This window comes from Tamandua tetradactyla, chromosome X (genome assembly GCF_023851605.1).
Source record: "Tamandua tetradactyla isolate mTamTet1 chromosome X, mTamTet1.pri, whole genome shotgun sequence".
NCBI lineage: Eukaryota > Metazoa > Chordata > Mammalia > Pilosa > Myrmecophagidae > Tamandua > Tamandua tetradactyla.
The window spans coordinates 69,817,559-69,844,759 of NC_135353.1; the positions used below are offsets into that span (position 1 = coordinate 69,817,559).

Sequence of the window (27,201 nt, forward strand, 5' to 3'; positions counted from 1 at the left end):
TTGGTGGTGCTGCAGCATTCTCTGCCCTCTCTGAGTCTCTCATTCTCCAAAATGTTTCCTCTTCTATAGGACTCCAGCAAACCAATCAAGACCCACCCAAATGGGTGGAGACATGTCGTCCCCCAATCCGGTTCAACAACCACTCACCACCAAACCACACCATCCAGGGATATGATCCAATCACAGCTTCAAACATACAGTATTGAATGCAGACCATTCTACCCTTATGAAATGGAACTTATACCAAAACATGGCTTTTCTTAGGGGGCATACTTCCTTTCAAACCAGCACAGAAACAAAGATTTTTTAAACCTCCAGTAGAAAAGGAAGCATTCTACCTACTAGATCAGTAAGAGGGTGAAAATGTAAGTTGGTGTTTGATGAAATTAATAGTTTGACAAACTAATTTTAAAATAATTATGTTTTGTAGGGACGTTAAAGATAGTCTCAAAGATCCTTTTGGAACGTAAGGTATGCATGTATGTAGAGTATACAGGATTGCTTTGTTAAAGAAAGGAGCACGGTTTTGTCCTCCAAAGTGTGGAGGAAGAAACTGGGTGAATATGGAAAGTTGTGGAAGATTGTGGAAGTGAATTTTGTTTATTGTCGTCAACGTTACCTAAAATTCAATAAGCTTGGCTACGGAGTGTAGTTTTCTAAATGGCTAGGTTTTTTTGTTTGTTTGTTTTGTTTTGTTTTGCTTTTTGTCCTCCTTTTTATTTTTATTTTATTTATTTTTTTGTTAATAAAAAAAGAAATTAACACAACATTTAGAAATCCTTCCATTCTACATATGCAATCAGTAATTCTTAATATCATCACACAGATGTAAGATCATCATTTCTTAGTACATTTGCATCGATTTAGGAAAAGAACTAGCAAAACAACAGAAAAAGATATAGAATGATAATATAGAGAAAAAATTAAAATAATAATAATAATAAAATATAAAATATATATATATAAAAAAGGAAAAATAAAAAAACAAAAGACACATAGAAACAAATAAACAAAAAAAACTATAGCTCAGATGCAGCTTCATTCAGTGTTTTAACATAATTACATTACAATTAGGTGGTATTGTGCTGTCCATTTTTGAGTTTTTGTATCTAGTCCTGTTGCACCGTCTGTATCCCTTCAGCTCCAATTACCTATTATGTTACCCTGTTTCTAACTCCTGCTGGTCTCTGTCACCAATGACATATTCCAAGTTTATTCTCGAATGTCGGTTCACATCAGTGGGGCCATACAGTATTTGTCCTTTAGTTTCTGGCAAGACTCACTCAGCATAATGTTCTCTAGGTCCATCCATGTTATTACATGCTTCATAAGTTTATTCTGTCTTTAAGCTGCATAATATTCCATCGTATGTATATACCACAGTTTGTTTAGCCACTCGACTGTTGATGGACATTTTGGTTGTTTCCATCTCTTTGCAATTGTAAATAATGCTGCTATAAACATTGGTGTGCAAATGTCCGTTTGTGTCTTTGCCCTCATGTCCTCTGAGTAGGTATCTAGCAATGGTATAGCCGGGTCATATGGCAATTCTCTATTTAGCTTTTTGAGTAACCGCCAAACTGCCTTCCACAGTGGTTGTACCATTTAACATTCCCACCAAGAGTGGATAAGTGTGCTTCTTTCTCCACATCCTCTCTAGCACTTTTCATTTTCTGTTTCATTGATAATGTCCATTCTGGTGGGTGTGAGGTGATATCTCATTTTTGTTTTGATTAGCATTTCTCGGATAGCCCGGGAAGTTGAGCATCTCTTCATGTGCCTTTTGACCACTTGTATTTCCTCTTCTGAGAAGTGTCTGTTCAAGTCTTTTTCCCATTTTGTAATTGGGTTGGCTGTCTTTTTGTTGTTGAGGTGAACATTCTCTTTATAAATTCTGGATACTAGATCTTTACCTGATATATCATTTCCAAATATTGTCTCCCATTGTGTAAGCTGTCTTTTTACTTTCTTGATGAAGTTCTTTGATGCGCAAAAGTGTTTAATTTTGAGGAGAGATACATTTCTTTCTTTCTTTCTTCAGTGCTCTTGCTTTGGGTGTAAGGTCTAGGAAACTGCCTCCAAGTATAAGATTTATAAGATATTTCCCTGCATTTTCTTCTAACAGTTTTATGGTCTTAGATCTAATGTTTAGGTCTTTGATCCATTTTGAGTTAACTTTTGTATAGGGTGTGAGATTTGGGTCATCTTTCATTCTTTTGCATATAGATATCCAGTTCTCTAGGCACCTTTTATTGAAGAGATTGTTCTCTCCCAGGTGAGTTGGCTTGACAGCCTTATCAAAGATCAATTGTCCATAGATGAGAGGGTCTATATCTGTACACTCTATTTGATTCCATTGGTCAATATGTCTATCTTTATGCCAGTACCATGCTGTTTTGATCACCGTAGCTTCATAATATGCCTCAAAGTCAGGTAGCATGCGACCTCCGACTTCTTTTTTTTTTTTCTCAGGATACTTTTAGCTATTCGGGGCACCCTGCCCTTCCAGATAAATTTGGTTATTGGTTTTCTATTTCTGAAAAGTAAGTTTTTGGTATTTTAATTGGTATTGCATTTTATCATGTATATCTTAAAAGAGATCTGCACGAAAGGGGAGCAAAGAAGTGGGATGTTAGCAGATGGGAGATACAGAGTCAAGAGACTGCATATATATATACAAAATGAGAGTAAATATGTGTGAACAGGAGCAATAACATGATTGCATCCTGATAGAATTTATGCAGTAGATAAACCAGCATTGATGATGTGGGAGGCAGAAAGATGGTAGTGATATCATTAAATTGGTGTGAGAGGAAGAGATCTAGCAGGAAAGTAGAGGACCTGACTTTAGAGGGGAGTATGTATGAAAATTTCATGTATGATATCAATAGGAAGGGCAAATAAACAGATGCAAGTAGGCAAAGAGATGTAGTGATGTACAGCTATTGAAGTTCTCTTCCAATGAGTTAAATTTTCTAGTGAAATAGTAAGTAAGCTAAGAATTGGGATGAGGAGTTGCTGTTGATAATCTGAGGAAAGAGAAGGTGTGAAATAGTAAGTTACAAGTGTTGGAAAATGAAGGGACAGGAGACCTTCAGGGTGATAACTGGCAGCATTAAAAATGGCCCATTTGAAGTTCATGGTTATGAATTTAAAAGTGAGATTAGTCAAGTGGTTGTGTGTTTTCCTCTAGCCACGTTTAGCTGTTTGGTTGCAGGCATGTTGAGGTATAGTTGAATTTAACCAGGACTGTAATTGGCCAAGGAAACAATACAAAGAGAGGGACAGAATAGTGGATGGTATATGTAAAGGAGTGATTATAAAGACTGAACATGATGTTTGAGCTAGGGAAAAGGAGGAGAGAATACAATAAATGAGCAAGAGATGGTGAAAAGCTGATAGGATCAATTGATTACAGATTCTGGTAAGGTTGAAGGATAGTGTGGTCATAGTACCAAAACGAATGAGTTAGAAAGAGAAGAGGCAATGGTCAGAAAAAGGGATGCTTGAAATTGAGATTATGGAGGGGCGCCATAATTGCAATGACAGTACCGAGGGAATGGCCATGTGAAAATCTGAGGTGGGGTTGAGGACAAAGTCATGGAGGAGAAAAGTACAAAGAACTGAAGGGGTCATTCTTGAACCCACCAAGAATTAAGGCAGGAGTACTACTATTGAGAGTCTACGGGTGCCAGGAACTAATATCCTCAAGAAATGAGACGGAATAACTGGAGTTTGGCAGATGATATCAAGAGTGAAGATTAGGCTGTGACACAAGCTGTCAAAATCTGAAAGGTTTTAGGGAGATGGGAGTGGGGATCGTCTAAGGGAAGCAATAGGAAACAAGGAAACACTTACCTGACCCCCAGGCTTTGTGATACGATGATGGTGGGGGTGGGGGGGAATCATTTGCCCCTCTTAAGTGGCCTTCAGGGGAAGGCAGGGAGGACAGAACTCAGAAAAGAGTTGAGAATAAAGAGGATTTACTGAAGGCATATTGTGTTTCAGGAGTTGAGGAGGGGTCAGAGAAGGAAACTAAAGAGCTGTTTGTGAACACAGGCTTAATGAGGTTAGGATGCAGGAGTTGAGGGGTGTCCTGCGGACCCTGGGTTTCTTGTGGTGACCAGCACAAATGGAGAGAAACATATTACAAATGAATTCTGATGGATTCAAAGCGGTTAGGGTTGACAGTTTTAAATGTTGGAATAGGAAGAGGTGCGTGTGTGGGGCTTCTTGTTGACCCCAGATGATGTGGGGAGTGCAGTTGGAATCCTGAACACTGGATCAAACACACTGTTTGAACAGATCACATATATCTGTGTAACAGATCACATATATTTGTAATGATAGAAAAGGATAGGACTACACCTGCAGAAGTGGAAAGGTGAAAGAATACGGAGTGAGGGTCAAGGAAACCTCCAGTTTTCTGTAATCTCTTCACAATTTAATAAAAAGACAAAATAAATATAACTAAATGTTAACAACCTTCAAATTTGGTGGAAATTCTGGTGTTTATCATATTTAATGTCTGGGACATTATAAGTACCCAGTGAATATTATTTGTTGAATGAGTGTATCTTTGTGCTTTAAAAGTTTCTCCAAAAAATATCCCAAACTTTCAAACCAACAGAAAGGGCTACAGGATCACAGAAAAAGGAATGGCGTGATGTGGATGCGAAATATGGGAAGGGCGTGAGAAATCCTCGTGGAGAGTGTGATTCTTGATCTGTGTAGATCTATAACTATACATAAACCATATGGAAAATGTGGCATGCAAGCTAAAAACATAGTCCTACCCCAATTTTACCTTAATGCTCCAAGTTTCTGAGTGAGTATCCAGAAAAATGACCTTGAACATCCAGTCCTTTCAGGTTATTGAAGGATCCTCACTTTTCTTCCCTAGCAGGGAGGTGATGGTGGTGCTGCTGTTCAAAACTTCTGCTCTAGCATGGATTTAATACCTCCATTTAGAGACCTGTTTTATCCAGAGTCGACTGTGAGCCAAGCAGAACGCTAGGGACTGGGAATAAAAAGATGATCTTTGGTTAGACACTCTTCTGATTGTCCTAAAATGAGTGCTACCACGTTCAGAGGCTGATAAAAGTTAGAACTTGACTTTTACATAAGGGAGCATCACGATCATAGAAATGTCCACCTGTGGGGGTGAATGACCCTGAACAACCCATCCCTTGCCATGAGCATCCTTCCTTCAACACCACAGACGATACTGAGCACCGCTTCCGAATGACTTTTCGGTTATCACGGCGTACTTCTACTGCTGTGGCTACAGGAACCAAGAAAGCCAGACTCCGGCGCGTGTAGCGTGGATATCTGAGTTCGCAGACGCTCAAAACTAACCGGAGAAGAAGTCTCTGCTAATTGTGGAGGATACTATTAAGCGTGGCCCACGAGTTTATGTGGGATGAAGGGAAGGCAGGCGGCGGCACCAGAGCAAGGGGAGGGGCAGGGGAGTGCTCCCGCGGTCCTTCGGCCAATCAGAAGGCTGTAGCGGCGTCTGGGAGGCGGGCCCTGATGATATCATCAAGCACGGTTGCCCGGGTGAGGTCTTAAGCTTTGGGGAGAGAGTGGGCGGAGGCCCACAAGAGGAAAGTCCAGGTAGAGCCGGGAGGCGAGCTCGCGGGCTCTCGGCCAATCAGGGAAAGCTGGGCGGGGCCCGGGGTTCCTGCCCAGGGTGCCCGCCCGGGACTTATAACTGCAGAGCTCTGCGCGGGAACGCTACCCTAGCGCAGAGTGAGGAGCTGCACGCACCGGGCAGTTGTCTCTTAACTGTGTTCACGTCTTCAGGTGAGGACCAGCGGCCCCTCCGGGAGCCAGAGGAGGCGAACGCCCGGGGGCTGCGGGTGCGGTGTGTCGGGTCTTCGCACGCTGGAGGGGCCGGTGTCCGGCTGGCCTTGGAAATCTGCGCTGCCACAGGGTGAGTCTGTGCTTCTGTCTTCCTGCCGCATCTTCCGCCCCGAAGCCGGATCCCCCGGGGGTGGGGCGGGGAAGGCCGAGGGAGTGGACGCCCAGAGCCGACCCCGCCGCCGCGGTAGCTACAGCTCCGAGGCTGCGAAGACGAAGCCGCCCCTCTCTCCCTCCCCCTGGAAGCCATTAGGCTGGGCGCCCACAGCGGTAGTCATTAAAAGATGTATGCAAATTGCTCCTGAAAGTCAGTGCACCAGCCCTGTCGTTAAGGTTGGTCCTGGTTTCCCTAGCTTTGCAGATTGCAGTCTGATCGCTCAGCAGAGATTTTGGGGTGACCTCGACTGGATGGAGGCATATTCAGGACTCTAGCTGATTGGGCGGCCTCTATTCTACTCTGGGCCCTGGACGGCTCCTACCCCGCGAGGGTGGAGCTAGGCATGCGCAGGAGACCTCTGCTTTCCAGTTTCTAGGATGTCCTATGGTCAGTTCGGGATAAATGGAATGTTTCCGGGGTACCAGGCATTCATCCTGACCACGGACGGCCACGCACCTCTAAGCCTCATGTCCTTGCCTCTGCTTTTGGAGACAGAGAAAGTGGTGCAATAAGACAACTGTATTTGGTCTGTCCAGTTCTGCTCTTGTGCCAGGCCTGATCCTAATTAGTTGTTCATTTCTTAGAGCAGTTACAAGCCAGTGGCACCAGGACCTTGTTGTGAGACATGTCATTAGTTATTTCCTGATCAGATCCCTTCCCTCTTTTATTGTCCTATTGTTTCTCTTTTAGTCTACTGTCTTCGGTCAGGTCAAAATGGAAAGAACCTAGTTCAACTTAAGCCATGCTTTTTATTTCCGGCTCCCTACCCCCAAGTAATAAAACGCCCCCGCCCCAAAGTATTGAATAGAAAGTGAAGTTGCTTAATAACTAACTGGTTCAACCCAGTCCTTAATTTTCTTTTTTATCCCTACCTGCTCTTGGGCTTTTATCACCTCCATTTTACCTTTGATGTCATTTTAAAAGAGTCGGACGTTTTAGCTGCTGGTTTCTAGAGCATGTTAGTTTCTTGTGCATCCTGATTAAAAGGCAGCTACTGCCTGTTAGAAGCAGAGTGATGATGTGGAATTGAAAGTATACTAATAAAAACCTGACTTTTCTGATCTCTGTTGGTATTTTCCTATTGAAAATCAGAAAGTAAAATACACACTGATGGCAAGTGTGAGGATTTTTGGGTGTGAGTCCTTAGTTTGAGCATAGTTATGCCAGTTAAGCTTTTAAAAATGTTTTGTTTTTTTCTTTTAGGAAAGACGAGTGATAAGCCAGACTTGTCCGAACTGGGAAAGTTTGGCAGGTCAAAACTGAAGAAAACTAATACCGAAGAAAAAATACTCTCCCCTTGAAGGAAACTAAGTCACGGGGGTTTCTAATAAGGCCAATCAGTGGTGCAAGTTCAGTAAATAAACTCTTCTAAGTAAATTTTGTGACAAAGTAAGCAATAATTAGAGTAGCATTGTATTTAACAAAATAGCTAAAAATATGAAATTGTCTTCTGACTTGGATTATATAAGCGATTCTTACATAATAGGCCCTAGTAGCAATGGGGGGACAAAACACCTAGTTCCTTCTTGGAAAATTACTAATACCACCTTAAAACCTATCTTGAAACATCGGACATAGCGCTAGAAAAATCTCAGTTTTGTCCACTTGGTGGTTGTTTGGCATTTTTCTGCATCTAGCAGTTGGGGTCCATGATCTGATCCCTAAAGAACCAGGTGAACTGTAGTTTTTGCTTCCTCTGCCTGATAAGAAGATGAGGTGGAAGTGCAAGTTTAGATCTTGGGTATACTCAAGGCTCCCAGGCTCAAGGGAAAAGTTTTGTTTTCTGGAGTTACAGCCTGCTGGAAAAAGTATATTCACAAAAGCTAAGGGGCGCTTTTTGTCATGACATTATATTTGAGGGTTCCAAAGTTAGTTAAATTTGTCTGAAAGGATATAATTTCTTAATTGTATAGTGATAGATAAATCTGAAGAAAATGCTTAACTAGCTCCTCAGTCTCAGAGTAATCTATGGAAAAAATGGTAACACCATAAGTCTACCTCTTGTGGAAAAATTACAAAACAGCTGATATAGATTCCAGTGAATGTTCAGGGGATTAACACGCACCCAAAGAAACACACTGGCACACACACACACACACAGCTCACTGTGAGGATTTGTGAGCAGTGCTTTGGTGTTATAACTTTAAAGCATGTATGGTAACCTTCCATTGCTTGGCAGGGAGCTCTTTTTGAAGAAACTGAACTTAATCTTAGGAAAACACCCTCTTAATAATTTATCCCCCCCCCCCAGCTATCCAGCAGGAGAAAGAATGTATCCAAACATCATAAACCGAGGGTCTCCTTGCAAGAGCAAATTTGAGCATGACCTGCATGTTTTGGTTATAGGCTTGTTTTTTGTAAAGTAACATGTTTGTAGAGAATTTAGGTATCTTTTTCTGTTCTCTCACCCATACTTCCTACCTCAGAGGTCAGGGTTCCAACGCTCCATTACTTTCATTTTAAAACTCCCATTGGTGCGCAAATTCCAGATGGTTGATGCTGTCAGTAGTCTCACCATCGATGACCTTTGTGTTTGTAGCCCTTGCACTCCCTACAGGATAAGCCACATTTAACTTTCCACAACGGGTGCCTCCATTGCTAAAATCTTCATGAAGTTGTATGCCCTAGCAACTTCTCACAGTTTATTTTTATTTCTAATTTGACAATAAAATAATGAATATAATCATTATTTTGAGGCTCTTGTGGTTTATTCTTGGTGGTTTTGAAATGAATGCACATGTACGAGGATACTCTTTCCAACCAAAGAACAAGGTTTAAGGAAAGCTGCTTTAGCAGATTATTCACATGGGAAATGCCCTCCTCTGTCAGGTCCCGTGGGTCCTGATGGAGTATGCTAGATGCTTTTTCTCTCGAGTTGAAATCATAGATTTAGGGAGCCTTTGGAGAAGAGGTAATATGGACCAATTCCCTTATGCCATAAAAGAGATGAAATGAAAACATGAGGCCTTAAGTGATCTGCTGAAGGTAAATAAGGTTTACAAATCAAGCTGGGCTCTCTTGCCTCCTAGAAAGTATATTTCAATTTAATTAGAAGGGACACCTGAGGCTGGGGTCAGATGGGGAAGGAGACAGGAGTCACTTGGTAACATGCACTGTGCTAAGCACTTCATGTATTCTATTGAGTATAAACTCAGATATCTAATATGTGCTAAAGACCCATAACACTGCACTTCTGGTATGGTTGTTGTACTGAATGGGAATTTACCATTTTATGAGTCAAGGATTATTAATGTTCACAGTGAGCTTAAGGAGAACATATAAATGGGCACGGTCCAATCCCTGTCCTTAAACAATGCATTTATCACTTTCAGATCAGTTTTCAATCTCACCTATAAACCAATCAATTAGAAAGGTGAACACCTGGATACACAGTCCCAATGTTTAGTTAGTAAGGTGCCAGAATGCGATATACCAGAACCGGAACAGCTTTTCAAAAGGGGGATTTAATAAGTTACAAGTTTACAGTTCTAACCCCATGAAAATGTCCAAATTAAGGCAAGGCCATAAAAATGTCCAAATTAAGGCATCCAGGGAGAGACACTTTGGTTCAAGAAGGTCGAGGATGTTTGGGGTTTCTCTCTCAAATGGACAGGCACATGGCGACATCCGGAAAGTCAGGTGTGCTCTGGTGGTGGTGTTGTCAAGAAGCAAGAATAATTCAGAGTGGGTATCTTAGTGAATTTTATCTACGAGGAGGGAAGAATACAGCAAGGCTAAGGATGTATTTGGTAAAGAAACAAGTCACTCACAGTAGCCAGGAGAAGGGGTGTTTGATTATTTTTGTGGTTTGCACAGTGGTCTTGTACTTTTCTCACTTCATTATAGTCACAGAGTGACTTTTCCTGAAGTTGGTGTCTGTGAGATGGTTTCCGTCAACAAGAGAACAGTACTATCCAGCTGTGAATAAGCCAGTTCATGATGGAGAATGATAGGATGGCAGGCAAAACAAACCTGACAGGCTGACTACTCAAGGGGACAGGCATTGTACTGGACTAGATAAAGCCAGGTGTAGATGAAGGATGAAGCCAATGAGGACGGCCAGACCAGTTACCCAGAGATAAAGATCTTCTGTAAAGGTTTCATATCTGAGCGCATGATGGGCAAACTTGGACACCACTGTGCTGGGAGGAAATGCAACCAGAACTTAACCCCATATCTGCTTCACTCTCATGTGCTCTGTCCTGACCACCGAGATTCGGTGCTGTCCTCTTTACAGATGAGATCAGCACAGGGGAAAGGACTCACTTCTTCCAGGGGGTGTTTATTCCATGTAAAACAACGAGCCGACAAACCGAATAAGTCCTGAAATGCCGAAGGGCCAGCCCTTCTAGAACATCAACTAGTTCCATCTCCCTACTCCATATTATCGACAGCCCCTTCCAACATGAAAAAGTTAGAATGGGCGTGACCCAAATACCCCTGAAAGAGTGGGAAAACGATCAAATTGGTAGTGGAGTTGCACAGAGAAGGCCGAGTTTGACAAACGAGTATGAGTGCTGAATCATTATACTGATATTTCTTGTAGCCTCCAGTAGCTTAGAGCAGCTAGAAAGAAAAAGCCAAAATTGTGGCATTGTAACCCATACCAAACTCTGAAATCTGTTCTACAACTAATTCTTGTGATGTACTTTGAAATTTAGTATACACACACACACACACACACACACAGACACATATATATATGTATATGTGTTATATGTTATTTAAAGAGAATCAGGAGTATAACAGAGGAGATAGGATTTAACAAATGAGTACGACTGCTGAATCATTCTATTTCTGTTTCTGTTGGTCTTCAATATCTCGGAGCAGCTAGAAGAAAAAACGAAAAATGTGGGACAGTAACCCATACCAAACTTTAAAATCTGTTTTAACCTACTTGTTCAAATGTACTTGAGAACTTATTGCTTTTTTTGTATATGTGTTATAGTTCACAATTAAAATGATTATTAAAAATCTGCCCTGTAACTTCTTGTTAAAGTGTATTGGAAATTTATAGCTATTTTGCATATATGTTATATTTCACAATGAAAAGAAACATTACAAAAAAGAAAATACAAAGGAGCCAACAGGTAGAATGTAGCCTGTGCAGTCAGGAAAGGACTGGGTTGAGATAAGTGAAGTGTGGCTGTTTATGTTCATATAGTGCACCATCACACATGCCTGTGATTTTCAAAGAGGAAATCATGACGTGAATGAAGCTTTCAAACTTTGTCTTCTCATGCTGTTTAGTGCTCAATGTAAAGTATGAATATGTCATTCTTTCTCCAGTAGAAAGTCAATTTCCCTTCTATTATGAACGTTCACCACTGTGCTTTAATCTAACAGGCTGTACTCAAGCCTTCTGCCAAATCACTTATTTTCCAAGCAGCTGAAAATTAATTGTCTCGAAGGGAAGAAAATGAGTGAGTTGCACTCAGGCATATTTGTTTTGAGAATACGATGGATGGCATTTAAATGGCATCTTGCTGTATCACATAATTAGGCAGATTCAGGAATTTTGTTCAAGTTCCTATGAGCATGTATAAAATCAACTTAATTTTACCCTCGGTTTCTGCCTGCATTATCTATAAGTAAATATGTTGGAAGGCAGATTGTAATGGCAATTTGCTTTAAAATGAAACACTCTCTCAGAAAACAAGAACAATGTTCCTTGAGGGTTTCTGCCAGGGTTTGGCAGTGATATTCTTGCAATAGTTATGTCATTCTGAAACATAAATGATACTTAACTTTCCTCCTCTGTTAAAAAGAATATTCATGTAATTGATGTAAAACTGTAGAAATGAAGACAAACAGTTGTCGCAAACGTGACAGTAAGTTGAAACTAGTTTTTAAATGGTTTTCAAGTGTCAGAAAAGAAACCCCAAAAGTTGACCGTAGTTTGTTACTGGGTTGCGGGATTGTTGGTTAATGGAATTTTCCCCTCCATCCTTGAATCTGTCTTCCGTATTGTCTAACATGAGTGCAAATCCCTCTATGGTCAGAAACAAAGCCCATACAATTATTATATCCAACAATCAATGCATGGCCGGGTGAAGCAGTGGACAGAGTAAGGGCTTTGGGGTCAAGAAGGCATGGATCCCATTCTGGACTCTCTTAATGACATGTGGCAGGGGAGGACAGTTACGCTCCCCAAGCCTCAGGTCCCCTACTCAGGGAGTGGGGAGAGGATTCCTTCCCGCATAGGGTCCTTGTGGGCATCTGAGGAAATCACAAAGGCAGTGAAGGTCATCCAGAAGCTTTGGCCTCAGTCATGCCAGAGATCTGAAACTCAGTTTCATCAACTGTAAAGAGGGAACCATCAGGTCAACTGTGAAGGTTAGCTAAATGGATTAAATGTTATGTAAATTACAAGATGTCATTGCCCTATTGAAGCAGGATAGTACAGGGGCCTGGGAGGGGAGATAAGATACTGTGAAGGAGCCTGTTTCGGTTTGCTAAAGCTGCCAGAATGTCATATACCAGAAATGAGTTGGCTTTTGCAGAGGGCATTTATTAAGTTACAATTTTACAGTTCCAAAGCCATGAAAATGTCCAAATTAAAACATCACTAAGATGATACATGGACTCAGAAGAAAGGCCACTGGCGTCTGGAACACCTCTGTCAGCAGGGAAGGCACATGGCTGGCTCTGCTAGTACTTGCTCCTGGTTCGCTGCTTTCAGGTTCTGATTCCAGGGGCTTTCTCTCTGTGTCCTGCAGGTCTTCTCGTAGTGTCTCCAGAGCTTTTCACTCTCTAGGCATCTGTGGCACCTCTCTTTTCTTCTCTGGGGCAACTCTGGATTTCATCACTTAGGTTCGCACCTTCTAGGGCATTTTCTGATTTCAAGCATCTATGTTCTATTTTCCATAGCTGTCTCCAAAGTGTCTATCTGTTAATGGACTCCAAAAAATGGATTAAGACCTACTTTAAATGGATGGGATCACATCTCCACAGAAACAATCTAACCCAAAGGTCCCATCCAACAATACATCTGCCCGCACAGGATTGGATGATAAAACATGGCTTTTCACTGCATGCATCCAAGATTATATTAAACAGATAATCAAAAAGTTTTGGCAAATTCCCTTGATGACCTGGAGAAAAAATATATAGCTATTAAACTTTACCACCAGAGAAACACGCTTTTGAAAAGCCATACTGTGTCAAACATTAGGGACACCCAAATCAATAGGCCAAGTCCTTGATCTTTAGGCTTCCTCTTGTGAAGCCTATGTATACAGCAGAGAAGCTTCGCCTACCTATAGGTATGGATAATTGTTACTTCTGGAAGACCCCTTTTGTTGCTCTGATGTGGCCACTCTTCTCTCTAAGCCCAACTCTGCAAGTGAAATCATTGCCCTCCCCCTTATGTGGGACATGACATCCAAGGCCGAAAGCTTCTCTTTTTTCTCCCGTGTTCTGCAGCCTTCTCCAAAATGTCTCCTCTTTTATAGGGTTCTAGTAAACTAATCAAGTCCCACATAGAGAGGGTGGAGGCATGTCTCCATCTAATCAAGTTTAATACCCGTTCTTGATTGAGTCACATTTCCGTGGAGATAACCTAATCAAGTTTCTTAGCTCTAGTACTGAATAGGGGTTAGAAGAAACCATTGCTCCCACAAGATTGATTAGGATTAAAACATGGCTTTTCTAGGGTACATATATCCTTCCCAACCAGCACAAACACATAGGCAGTTGTATAAGATTGTACAAAGGTTCCACGTATTAGGATAACTTTCCAGATGCCTACAACCTCCAGATATGTCCCTGGACCAGATAAGTCCTGAAGTGCAGAGGGGCCAGCCTCTCCAGAAGAACAACTAGTTCCATCCCCCTATACCATATTATCGACAGCTCCTTCCAACGTGAATTTAGAATGGGCATAGCCCAAATACTCCTAAAGAATGGAAGAAAGATCCAAGGTGATGGTGGAGTAAAAAGAAAAGGTAGAGTTGCACAAACAAGTATGATTGCTGAATCATTATACTGGTATTTCTTTTAGACTCCAGTATCTTAGAGAAGCTGGAAGTAAAAACGTAAAATTGTGGAATTGCAACCCATACCGAATTCTGAAATCTATCCTATGACTAATTGTTGTGATGTGCTTTGAAATTTATTGTTTTTTTTTGTAAATATGTTATTTTTCACAAAATAGAAAAAAAAAGGAGAAGGAGGAGTTATGAAAGAGATGACAGATTCAACAATTGAGTATGACTGCTGAATAATACTGATATTTCTTTTAATCTCCAGTGTCTTGGAACAGCTAGAAAGAAAATTGAGGAACTGCAATCCATAACAAACTCTGAAATCTGTTCTATACTCACTTGTGGCAATGTACTTCACAATTTATTTCGTTTTTGTTGACATGTTAGCATTTTTTAAATTTGTTAACATTCAGATTAAAATGTTTTAAAGAATGAAGCAAGCAAACAAACAAACAAAAAAAAAGTGTGCTGGTTTGAAAGGATGTATGTCCCCTAGAAAAGCCATGTTCTAATCTAAATTCCATTTCATAAAGGCAGAATAATCCCTATCCAATATTGTATGTTTGAAACTGTAATCAGATCATCTCCTTGGAGACCTGATTTAATCAAGAGTGGTTGTTAAACTGGATTGTGTGACAACATGTCTCCATCCATTTGGGTGGGTCTTGATTGGTTTACTCGAGTCCTATAAAAGAGGAAACATTTTGGAGAAAGAAGGAGATTCAGAGAAAGCAGAGAAGAACGACATAGCCACGAGAAGCAGAGCCCACAAGCCAGAGACTTTTGGAGATGAAGAAGGAAAGTGCCTCCCGGGGAGCTTCATGAAACAGGAAGCCAGGAGAAGAAGCTAGCAGATGACGCCGTGGTCGCCATCTGCCTTCCAGATGAGAGAGGAACCCTGATCGTGTTCACCATGTGCCCTTCCAGATGAGAGAGAAACCCTGACTGTGTTCACCACGTGCCCTTCCACTTGAGAGAGAAACCCTGAACTTCATCGGCCTCCTTGAACCAAGGTTTCTATTCCTGGATGCCTTAGATGGGACATTTCTATAGACGTGTTTTACTTGGGACATTTTCTTGGCCTTAAAACTGTAAACTAGCAACTTATTAAATTCCCCTTTTTAAAAGCCATTCCGTTTCTGGTATATTGCATTCCGGCAGCCAGCAAACTGGAACACCACGGCTTTTCAACCCAGCATAAAACCCTTGAGCAAGGATGTGAATCAAGGTTTGGAGGGCCCACCCTGCACAAACAACATTCATGGGACTACCCAATTATGTAAACCACCTGGCAGTAGCCAACCCACCCAAATGCGGTATCTTTTACCAAGCACTGCTCTGGAGAGTAGGCAGATTAAGAGAAAGACCTGAACAAGGGAGAGGGGGAGTAAGTAAAGCTAAGCAATAAAGGCAGATGACCCCACAGTGCCAGGGCCTCTTGCCCCTCATCTCTTCGTTTGCAACAGGGCGCACATGTTCCTTCTCTGCGTACATATTTAATAAATTTTCTACCTGCTTACTTTGTGCTATGCCCTTGAATTCTTTCTCATGGCATGGCCAAGAGCCTAGACTCAAATCCAGAAACATATTTTGGCAAGCCAGCCAGAAGACATTTCTCCTCTCTGACCAACTGGATTGGTAAGTCATGGCTACTGACTGGGAGCCTTGGCCACGTGCTTTTGCTTTTGCTTCTCATTTGGCTCAGTTCTGTGTCTCTAGGAATCTGGGGACTCTGATCCGGCTCCTCCAGGATATAAACTCAGTTTCCTTTGAATTCTCTGGCTCCCTCCTTGGAGGTGGCAGGAGCCCATCTCCACACCGTGCAGATCCAAGGAGATGCATTGTGGTGGGTGATGCTGCCCTTGAAACCTGACTGGAGGATTTTCCCTGTGTCATGCAAGAGCCATATGGATGGATTAAAAGTAAGTAAATAATAGGGGGAACAAATGTTAAAATAAATTTAATAGATTGAAATACTACTGATCAATGAAAGGGAGGGGTATGTATGAATGTTTTTTCCTGTTTTCTTTTTATTTCTTTTTCTGAATTGATGAAAAAGTCTAAGAAATGACCATGATGATGAATATACAACCATGTGACAGAAAAGAATGATCATATTGTATGTTGATTGGTTTTATTAATAAAAATTTTTTTTAAGTCACATTGATGCCAAGTCAAGTCTCACTCTCACTCTCTCTCTCTCTTTCTCTCTCTCTCTTCAGCTCCCTGAAACTTCCCCACACTCCCCCCTCTCCTTTCCTCTGGGGATGTAGACCCTTCCTCCTGCTAAATCTGTTCCTCTTTTCCGAGGTCCTCTTTCCTGCTTCATGAAAGTTTCCTTCTTTTTCCTCTGTCTGACTTTCAATGTTTTTTGAGACATCCCATGTTTTGTAACACAAGCTTATGGGCTAAGGATTCTTGTACCAAACAAGGTGTTCTCTTTGACATTCTAGGGTGTCACCTCTGATCTGTGCTTATGATAACTGAATATTTTCCAGTGGAAGTGTCTCCCCTCCATGTCTTCATAGTTTAGTCTCTATTGAGATCCACTGGGGCTGAATATAAAGCTTTTCTAGCACATGCTTACTTTTTAACTCTCAGAAATCAGGAAATTAGAGTACAAAGTTATTCTTGAGAGCATTGCTCTAGGCTTCTCTTGCATGGGGTGCACTCCTTCAGGAGCATAGATCTAGACACCTCATGGTGAAGAGCATCCCAGAGATGACCAGTGACTTCACTGCCTGTGTCTCCAAGGCATCGGGCTGGTGGAGGTCATTTGAATCTACAACTCCTCGAGAGCATTTATCTGGAATCCTTCTGAGCAAAGGTCTTGCTAAAGTTCCTTACCCATGCTTGGAAGTTCCCTGGAAGTATAGGTCCAGACATCTCTCAGCTAAGAGGCTGTCCAGGCTTGAGTCTCTGACTCCTCAAGAGCATAGTCCTGGAATTCTTTCAGGCTAGGATGGGGTTAAAATCCCTGACCCGTTTTCTGGAACCACCAGGAAGCATAAATCCAGGTATCTCTTAGGAAACAGCGGGGTTTGAGCTCCCAACTCCTCAAGAGCATTGTCCTGGAACTCTTCCAGAGAGGGGTTTAAGTACCTGACCTGTGTTTGGGATCTCCCTCAGAAGCATAGGTCCAGAATCTCACGAAGGAGGCTTTCCAAGAGCATTTCTTGCAATCTTTCCAGGCAAGGGCAGGGTTCAAGTTGCTGTACCTGTAAACTCCTCTACTTCCTTTTCCAGAGAAAATGGGAAATGACAAAAGCCAAAATAAGCTAAACGGTATGGAAGCATAGCCCTCCAATGAAACTCTCAATTACACACCATCCTCCAGTCTGTAAAAGACAGGAAAAGTAGTCAGAAATTCCCTATGCCCAGATATTTATAGCTTTCTATCTAGACAAGGACCTGAGAGGATCTTGTAGCTTCTGCTATGCCCATATCTCAATTTCAATTAGAAGAGCTCGTCTTAATGATCACCTTTTAAAACTTGTTTGCTCAAAGGCATGAGAAAATATACACTGAGCTGGTTAATTGTGAAAAGCCAAAGAAGATCACTCAGGACAAAGAGGAAAACCTGGCCCTGTTTGAGGGGAAATTAGTAGAAGCCCTAAAAAAGTTTACTAATGTGAGTCTGGATTCCCAGGAAAGTCCAATTTTGCCAGGCACCATTATATCCCCCAGTCTGCCCTTGACATTTGGAAAAAGCTGAAAAAGCTCTCCATGGGCCTGAAAACTCCCACTAATAAGCTGTTCGAAACTGTCTTTTCTGTCTTTAACAATTGGGAAAAGGCCAAGGAGAAGAAGGCAATGAGAGGGGAGCAGAAAAACAAAGAACAGGTTCAGCTTGTGGCGGTCATTGTTAAAAGCACCCTGTCTCCTTGAGTCATTGTTAAAAGCACGCTGTCTCCCGATTCATGGTTTCAAGCCTCAAGGGCCTTGCTTCAACTTTGGGTCAGGGGACCTTGAGACAACCCTTGACCTCATGACCCACTGGGGCCTTGTCCCAAGTGCCACCAACATGGGCATTGCGACCAGGGACTGCACTGTCTCCTGAAGTGGGGTGGGGGTGGGGGGCAGGACAGCCTCTCAAGCCCTGCTCATGGCAGGTGAAGAAAACTGAAAGTACCTGAAATCACATATGGCTCCACTGACTTCACACCTGATCAACGACTTAAAGGAGCCTCGGATACCACTCAACATGGCAGGTAAGATTATTAATTTTAAAATTAAATACTAGATCCATGGACTCTGTTCTGAACTGCCATTCTGGAGCTACCTCCGCTCCAAACTTGCTTGGTTATGGGGATTGACGGTAAAGCCAACACTCAAATTTTCACGACCTCTCTCCTTTGTCGGCTTGGGGATACTCTAGTGTTCCATCAATTTCTCACTGTCCCTGAATGACCCGCCCCCGTTCAAGGGATAGAACTTTTTCACTCCACAGGAGCCACCATAAGGCCAGAACTGACTGGCGTTTACCCCATTGTTTGCCCAGAGGCCCCTACCAAATCAAGGCTTCTTAGAATCCCCAAAGCCTCGGTTTGCATTCAGGTTTTCAAGCCAAAATCTCAGAGACAGATTTTTCATATCCTTTTTCACCCTGACTCTTAATATCTATTTGTTTTTTGAACGACAAAGACTAGTGAGAAGATTCCCACCTTGCTAACGTAGTGGTGCTTCAAGAGTTTCAAAATAGTCCCCATATCTTTAAAAATGCCTTCCCAGCATACCTTACTCACCTCCAACTCCTAAAAGCACAGTCTTGCAATATGTTAATTTTTTGAACTAACATATTCCTAGTATGAAAGTAAATTTTGTTTATTGTAGTCCTTGCTGACTACGAGACCCCAATGGATATGCAAAGTTGCAGAAGGTTTAAGAAAGTGAATTTAGTATTCAGAAAGGGAATTTTGTTTGTAGTCTTTGCTGACTACAATCACTAGATGGATACCGAATGTTGTGGAGAGTTTAAGAAAGTGAGTTTTGCTTGTAGTCAATGCTAACTACAAGCCCTGGATAGATATATAAAATTATACAGAGTTTATGAAAATAAATTCCGTCTGCCATAGTCAATGCATCTCTCTCTCTTTTTTGTTTTTTTTACTTTTTTATTGTGTAATATAACATATATACAACACAAAGAAAGGAAATGCAATAGTTTTCAAAGCACTCCTCAACAAATGTTACAGGACAGATCCCAGAATTTGTCAATATGAACCTTGCAGATTTTTCCTTCTAGCTGCTCCAGAATATAGGAGGCTAGAAAGAATAAAATTTTTTTTTATCATCACAATGGACTTTTTTCTCTTTTTTTGTGAAAACTGACATATATATATATAAAGGCAATAAATTTCAAAGCACAGCACCACAATTAGTTCTAGAACAGATTTCAGAGTTTGGCATGGGTTACAATTCCACAATTTTAGGTTTTTATTCTAGCTGCTCTAAGATACTGGAGACTAAAAGAGATATCAATTTAATGATTCAGTAATAATATTACTTTGTTAAATCCTATCTTCTCACCATAACTCCACCATCACATTTGATCTTTCTCACCCCTCTCTTAGGGGTGTTGGGCTATGGCCATTTTAAATTTTTCATGTTGGAAGGGTTTGTCAGTAATATGGAGCAGGGAGATGGAACCGTCTGATGTCATGGAGAGACTGGGCCTTCTAGGTTTCAGGACTTATCTGGTCCAGGAACCCATCTGAAGGTTTTAGGTTTCTGGAAAGTTACTCTAGTGTCAGTGCTTCTCTCTTAACCTTCTGAGTACTCTAAATGTTTATGCTGGCCTTACAATCCTTTATTTCAAAACACAACTCTCCTCACTCTTAAAGGAGACTGTTACAAAGAATTTGTTCTTTCACCTTATAAAGGTGAAGTGTAAAAGTAATTTAACATATTACATAGAAAGTGTTTAGGAAGTATTCTAATAATTAGAAGATAATTTCTATCCTTCTGTTAGATAAATCTGCGTGATATTTTAGTCATATATTGAGAGATTAGATTCCTAAAGACTTAACAATATTCTCACTGTCTATGTTATCTCCTGTTCTAGTTTGCTAGCTGCCAGAATGCAATACACCAGAAATGGAATGGCTTTTAAAGGGGAGAATTTAATGAGTTGCAAGTTTACAGTTCTAAGGCCGAGAAAATGTCCCAATTACAACAAGGCTATAGTAATGTCCAATCAAAGGCATCTAGGGAAAGATACCTTGGTTCAAGAAGGCTGATGAAGTTCAGGGTTTCTCTCTCATCTGGAAAGGCACATGGCGAACGCAGTCAGGGCTTCTCTCTCGGCTGGAAGGGCACATGGCAGACACGGCGTCATCTGCTAGCTTACTCTCCTGGCTTCTGGTTTCATAAAGCTCCCCGGGAGGCATTTCCCTTCTTCATCTCCAAAGGTCGCTGGCTGGTGGACTCTCTGCTTCGTGGTGCTGCAGCATTCTCTGCTCTCTCCGAGTCTCTCTGAGTCTCTCTGAGTCTCTCATTCTCCAAAATGTTTCCTCTTTTATAGGACTTCAGAAACTAATCAAGACCCACTCAGATGGGTGGAGACATGTCATCCCCTAATCCAGTTTAACAACTGTTCTTAACTAAATCTCATCAACCAGGGAGATGATCCCATCACAGTCCCAAATACACAGCATTGAATAGAGACTATTCTACCTTTAAGAAATGGGATTTATATTAAAACATGACTTTTCTTAGGGGGCATACTTCCTTTCAAACCAGCACATCTCCTAATACAGAATCATTGCCTTAATTATTCTTAGAAAAAAGATACATATCATAAAAATAACCATATTTACTTGTGAGTTACACTACTTTGCTCTTAGGCTTCTTTAAAAGTACATGTGGCCAGCTATAAGTCAGAACTTCATCTTAAAGTCACATCCCAATCAACCGCCTCATTCCTGCACCCCTTAACTTGCTACGTGCACCCTCTCATTCACCAGTTGATCAGGAATGAGCTACCCAGCTAGAATTCACTCTTGGACCTAAAGGACTGTCACTCCCTTCCCTTTTCTCCAGTCTCTCTTGGCTAATGCATCTCCAAAGCTCACTCACTTCTATCCTCCTTTTGCTATTGATTGGTCCCTGCATTTTTAAAAAAACGTTTACTCCTTCCAGATTAGGAGGCTTTCACACCAAACTAATGCTGATGTGTGGACACTCAGCCATTACAATTGCCCCTCCAGATTCCTCCCCTCTCAACCTAAATGAGGTAGCCAACAGTTCTATACTCCACCAGGTAGGGCTTATACCCTCTGACAAGCAGCAAGCAGCTACAGAAGACAGACCCTCATCCTCAGTAACCCTTAAGATTAAGGGGCTAGCTCTCTCTGTAAGCCAACTCGGCAGGTAAACTCACTGCCCTCCTCCCTAGATGGGACGTGACTCTCAGGGGTGTAAATCTCCCTATCAATGTGGGACAGGGCTCCAGGGACAAGTTGGGACTTGGCATCGTAGGATTGACCAATACGGGGAAGAGAGAAATGAGAAAATAAAGTTTTAGTGGCTGAAAGATTTCAAACAGAGTCAAGAGGTTATCGTGCAGGTTATTCTTATGCATTATATAGCTAACCCTTTTCAGTTCATGGTGTATTGGAGTGACTGGAGGAAAATACCTGAAGCTGTTGACTTGTATTTCAGTAGCCTTCATTCTTGAAGATAATTGTATAAATATATAGCTTTTACAAGGTGACCATGTGATTATGAAAACCTTGTGTGTGATGCTCCTTTTATCTAGGATATGGAAAGATGAGTAGAGAGTAAGGATAAAAACAACTATTAGGATGATAAGGGGTAAAAAAATGGGTAGTTTTGGAAACTGGTGGTCAATGTGAGGGAGTGGTAAGGGATATGGGATATATGAGTTTTTTTAAAATTTCTTTTTCTGGAGTGATGCAAATGTTCTAAAAATTATCATGGTGATGAAAACACAACTATGTGAAGATATTGTGAATCGCTGATTGTATACTATGGATGGACTGTATGTGTGTAAAGATTTCTCAATTAAACTATTTAAAGAAAAAAATTAAGGGGCTAGAATTCACTGAGAGGGAAGCTGAGGCAGGCCAGAACAGGGACCCAAGAGGTGTAAGAAGCTACTGTGAGTGATCCCTTGTACAGACAAAATGCCAGGGCTACCCACTTACATAAAACACTGAGTGCCAGCTGACATGCCCAAACACACTATCTACCACCAGGCACTGCCCTGGAGAGAAGGGAGGGTCGGAGAAAGAGCACTACAAGGAAGGAGAGAGGGAGTGTGCCAGTTTGAAAGTATTGTGTACGCCAGGAAAGCCACGTTTTAATCCTGATCCAATCTTGTGGGTTTGCAAATACCAAACACATTAGCACGGCTTTTTAAATGGATAAGGGGAAGATTTTGGATGAGTTGTGAGGCGCTTGATAGAGAAGGCCTAGAATGCTTTGAGAGGTTGGTAGAACTGTGGACTCTAGGAATACCTCTGACAATGCTCTAGACAGAAATGAGGCATGTGTTACTGCAAACTGGAAGGAAGGTGATCCTTATTTTAAAATGGCAGATAACCTGGCAAAATTGACTGGTGGCTTTGGCGGGAAAGCAGATTTTAAAAGCCATGAACTTGGATATTTGGCAGAAGAGATTTACAAATTAAATGTAGAAAGTGCAGCCTGGTTTCTCCTCACAGCTTATAATGAAATGCAACAGGAGAGAAATAGGCTGAAAACGGAACTCTTGGGTACAAAGAAACTAGAAATTGATTTCTGGAAAAATTGGGGCTTCCAGGATGGGAGATCATAGAGAATAGTGCCTCATGTGATCATATGACCAAATGTGGAATCAGTCAGCCAAAATTTCAGAGAAAACCAGGATTGGAGATAGAATTATCCACGAAGGATTTGTGGAAACTCCTTATGTCTGATGGGCACAATCTGACCTTACTACATAGAAAGTCAACAAGAGTGTTGTGGGATTTGTATAAACAGAACCACTGCCAGTCTGGACTGAGAAGGACAGAAAAGGTACCGATTGGAGGAAAAATAACTTCCGAGGTGGAGCTATGGAAGCTAAAGTCTAAAGTTAAGAAACCTCGAGCCAGGAGAGCAGACCCACCCAAGCATATGGAGAGGGTGAGTTTGCTCCAAAGGCAGAGGATGGGCCTTCCACTTTGTTGCAATGGAAGAGTGATGCTGCCTCAGGCCTTGGAGACGGTGGCGCACATTCCTCGGGGATTGGGGAGAGACTAGCTGCCACCATATGGAGGGGTTGAGTGTATGTCCCAGAGATGGCAGAGAGACAAGGTACAACCCTGATACTTGGAGAGAGCAGAGCGGTAAAAGAGGCGGTCTCCCCAGTGTCCACGAAGGTTGCATTTGGAGAGAGATGGACAACTGCATAGGCCCTTAGAAAGGGTGGGACTTTTGCCTTCTAAAGCCCCAAAGATAAATGACTCTCAGACTTTGAAATCTAGTGGAGTTTGCCCTGCAGGTTTTTGAAACTGCTTGGGTCTGGAGACCCCTGCGTTCCTTCCCATTTCTACCTATGGAAACAGATATATGTATCCTATGACTGTTCCTCCTTTGTATGGTGGCAGCAAATAATTTTCCTGTGTTTTACAGGTCCAGAGCCAGAGGAGAATTTTTCCTTGTAACAGACCATGCCTGTAACAGACTTTGATGAGATTTTGTACTGTTCTTGACTTTGTAGTGCATTTGTATTGTTACTAAAGTGTTTTAAGGATTTCTGATAATGTTATGGAATGAATGTATTTTGCACTTGGAAAGAGCGTGTCTTTTGGGGGACCAAAGGGTGGAATGTATTGGTCTGAATCTGTAATGGACCCCAGAAAAGCCATGTCCTTTAATCCTCATTCCTTATTGCTGGGTGGAAACTTCATTAGAATGTGACTCCACCCATTCCAGGTGGGCCTTGATTAGTTTACTGGAATCCTTTAAAGAGGAAACATTTGGAAAGAGAGACCCTTTTCAGAATGATGAGATATGAGAACTACCAAAGCCTACGTAGCTAGAGACCGTTGGAGTTTAAGAAGGAAAACATCCTTGGGGAGTTTCATGAAACAAGAAGCCTGGAGAGAAAGCCAGCAGATGTCACTAGATTCACCATGTGCCTTTTCCATTGAGAGAGAAACCCTAAATTTAATTGGCCTTTCTTGAGTGAAGGTAACCTCTTGTTGGTGCCGTAATTTGGACATTTTTATAGACTTGCTTCGGGACATTTTCTTGACCTTAGAACTGTAAACTAGTATAACGTATTAAATTCCCTGTTTGAAAAGCCATTCCATTTCTAAAATATTGCACTCTGGTAGCTCGCAAACTAGAGCAATTTCTATAAAAGAATATTAAACATTTCTCTATAAAATATGTCCCACATTTAAAAAATAACATTTCATATTTCTTTTGTGTGGCACTTGTTTGAGACAGACAAAGTATTTTTTAACCTTCTCTTAATTTTTCTAGTAAATCTGTACTACAGTGTTTGGTTTGCTAAAGCTGCCAGAATCCAATATACAAGAAATGGGTTGGCTTTTACAATGGTGATTTATTTATTTACAATTTACAGTTCTTAGGCTGTGAAACTGTCCAACTCAAGGCATCGACAGAAGATACCTGGACTCTGAAGACAGGCTGTCATCATCTGTGAAACCTCTGTCACATGGGCAGGTACATGGCCAGCATCTGCTGGCCCTTCTCGTCCATATTTCATCGATTTCAGCTTCTGACTTCAGTGGTTTCCTCTCTGCTTTCTGTGGATCGTATCTTAGCTTCTCCAGGGGGCTTTTTCTGTGCGCTTCTCTTAATTTCATCTCTTAGCTTCTGTATGTGTGTTATCCTCTTATAAAAAACTCCAGTGAGAGCAGTAAGAACCTCCTTGAATGAGGTGGGTCCCATCTCAATTGAAATAACCTAATTAAAAGTTCCTGATACTGAACAAATGTGGTGAGTTCTCTTCCCAATACCCAAAACAGCCAATTTATGATACTGGAGTTTCAAAGAGAGAGAGTTTAATGCTATGTGCACAGCAGGATATCAGATGGCCCATCTGCCCAAAAAATTTGTCTCCCCGAATCTGAGGAGTTTGGGGTTTTTATGGATTCAAACAAGGGAGATGGAGTTGTTACATTACAATAATAAGTGTACACAGGTTGAGAAAAGGCTATAAAAACCATTCCAATACTAACTGTAAACAAGGCTGAGACTAGGCTAGAAGAATCAGTTCAGGAGTTAAGTATAAATAAGGGTGAGACTAGGCTAGAATAGCCATTACAACAGTATAAACAGGGCTGAGACTAGATGAGTTTTAGTCATTTCAAGTATTAAATTCTCTCTGTTCTACAATAGAGAAAGAAAAACACCTATATAATGATTCCGTAATCATAATCATTTGTTAATTCTTAATTTATCAGTTACAATTCCTCCCTTTTATTTTTGTTTATCCCTTAATCTTGAGGGATATCTGGGTGACTGTTGTAATTTCAAGCTGAAAAGGGACATTGACATTATGAGGTAGAGGAATGAAACTGGTTGTCATTCTTGGAGAGACTGGTACCTCTGGTTTAAGGGCTTAATTGGTTTAGGAACAATCTGGAGGCTTTAAGTCTCTAAAAAATAAACTTAATAAGTAAATTGAAAACTATAGGTTTAGATAAAAGGAAGAGAAGGAGGTGATATATAACTAGGTTACATTTGAGAACTAACCTTTTCTAGATTTTAGATAGAACCAGGGGTGTTTCTTACGGTTTTCAAGAATATCTGGCTGAGACTTACATAATATTAACCTTCAGAATGATCTTCCAACTCTATTTGAGGTTTCTTAGCACTGAAACTTTCTTTCTTTTTCCCCCTTAAACCATGAATCCATTGCTAATTCCACAGTGTCAGGGAACGTTACCACTGAAAGTCATGTTCCACATAGGGAGAAAGGTGATGAGTTTATTTGCAGCATTAGCCTTAGAGAGAGAGAGACCATATTTGAACAACATGGAAAATTTCAGGGAGAACTCTTAGGCATCATGTCATATTAGGTATAATGCCTAGTATGGGCTCATATATTTTAGAGTAAATTAGGAACCCCTATTGCTTGAATTCCCCAGGTGGGGAAGTTTGATAGTTCCATGTTTCCTTTCCCCAGTGCCTCAGGGATCTTGCAAATACTTTTTCATTTTATGCCCCAAACACTCTGAAATATAACAGGGTATTATGTCAGCTTGTACAGAATACTAAAATCTCATTCCCTAGTTTCCATGCCACATAAAACTGAATTAGGCTCTTCAAATAAACTGACTAGACAGATCAAATTAAATAGTGTGCAGAAGAAAATTTAGATTTTCGATAAAATGAATCTCTCTTCATTTGGTGTCACAAAACAAATTAAAGTTTTAAAATACAGAAAATATCATTTTTATCCTGTATTTTGATTTACTTTAGTCCTAATCAGATCAACCTCATTAATGCCCCTAATTGAAGTCTAATCTAGTTCAGCTTCTTTAACACTGGTGTATGGAGTACTGTTGCATCTTCAGTACTTCTAGAGCTTGAGATCTCTGATTCTGAGTCTCAGGCATCACACAGATAACCAAAGTTCCAGGGAGCTACCAGGTTATACAAAAAGCACACAGCATCTCGGAATTTAGAAGTAACAGAAGTATGACTGCTGTAAGAGCTTACAATGTAGGCCCTAATTTCCTTATAAGTATTTTCTAAATGAAGCTATTTCCAGAGATAAAAACATTTGACAATTGAATTATATTGGAGTCTGTAATCGTTAGGGTTCTCTAGAGAAACCAAATCAACAGGAAACACTTGCAAATATAAAATTTATAAAAGTGTCTCATGTAACCGTGGGAATGCAAAGTCCAAAATCCAAAGGGCGACTGTGAAGCCAACGATTCTGATGGAGGGTGTGGACGAATTCCACAGGAGAGGCTTGCCAGCTGAAGCAGGAAGAAGAGCCTGTCTCTTCTGAATCCTTCTTAAAAGGCTTCCAGTGATTAGATTAAGCATCACTCATTGCAGAAGACACTCCCCTTGGCTGTTTAAAATTGAATCAGCTGTGGATGCAGCTGATGTGATCATGATTTAATTCTATGACATGTCCTCATTGCAGCAGACAGGCCAGCACTTGCCTAACCAGACAAATATGTACCACCACTTGGCCAAGTTGACACATGAACCTGACTG

General features: G+C 41.2%; 2 long non-coding RNA genes across 2 annotated transcripts in view; one reads left to right on the forward strand and one right to left on the reverse strand.

Annotated features, from left to right (window-relative positions):
* LOC143671143 (uncharacterized) overlaps positions 1–27,201 on the reverse strand; it is a 132,920-nt gene that overhangs the window by 96,339 nt on the left and 9,380 nt on the right. The gene's annotated exons all lie outside the window — the stretch shown is intronic.
* On the forward strand, positions 5,550–8,436 carry LOC143670563 (uncharacterized). The gene is made up of 3 exons (XR_013169401.1): positions 5,550–5,616; positions 5,806–5,935; positions 7,223–8,436. It is a non-coding gene; the product is annotated as an uncharacterized LOC143670563 (long non-coding RNA).